Source organism: Marmota marmota, unplaced genomic scaffold (assembly GCF_001458135.2).
Source record: "Marmota marmota marmota unplaced genomic scaffold, marMar, whole genome shotgun sequence".
NCBI lineage: Eukaryota > Metazoa > Chordata > Mammalia > Rodentia > Sciuridae > Marmota > Marmota marmota.
In genome coordinates this window covers 7,234,041-7,234,562 of record NW_026000051.1, presented here as the reverse complement: position 1 = coordinate 7,234,562, position 522 = coordinate 7,234,041, and positions in this window count along the sequence as shown.

Genomic DNA, 522 nt, shown 5'->3' with positions numbered 1-522 from the left:
CCAATCCCTGGCAACCATGAACTACTTCCTTTCTCTATGGATTAGCCTTTCCTAGAGACCTCGTATAAGTGAAATCATAAACCTTTACCTCTGACTTCTTTCACTTAGCATGTTTTCAAGGTCTATCTAAGTTGTAGCAAGTATGAGTTCTTTATTCTTTTTTTGTTGCCAAATAATATTCTTTTGGATGGCTAGACCATGTTTTGTGGATCAACATATTGTTGATGGACATTTGGGTTGTTTTCTCTTTGGAGCTATTATGAGTAATTAATGCTGCTGTGAACATTTGTGTACAAATTTTTGTGTGGACATATGTTTTCAATTCTCTTGGGTGTTGTGGTTATATTCTGCAGAAAGAAGCCACAGCTCATTAATAAGGGCACTGCTCCCCTTCCCCAAGAAAGGAGGGGTTGTGCAATTAAATAAGTTTAGGATATGCAGAATCCTAACAAATTAAATAGATTTCTTAACAGTAAAACTTACTGCCTTTTTTTTTTTTTTTTTTTTTTTTTTTTTTTTTTT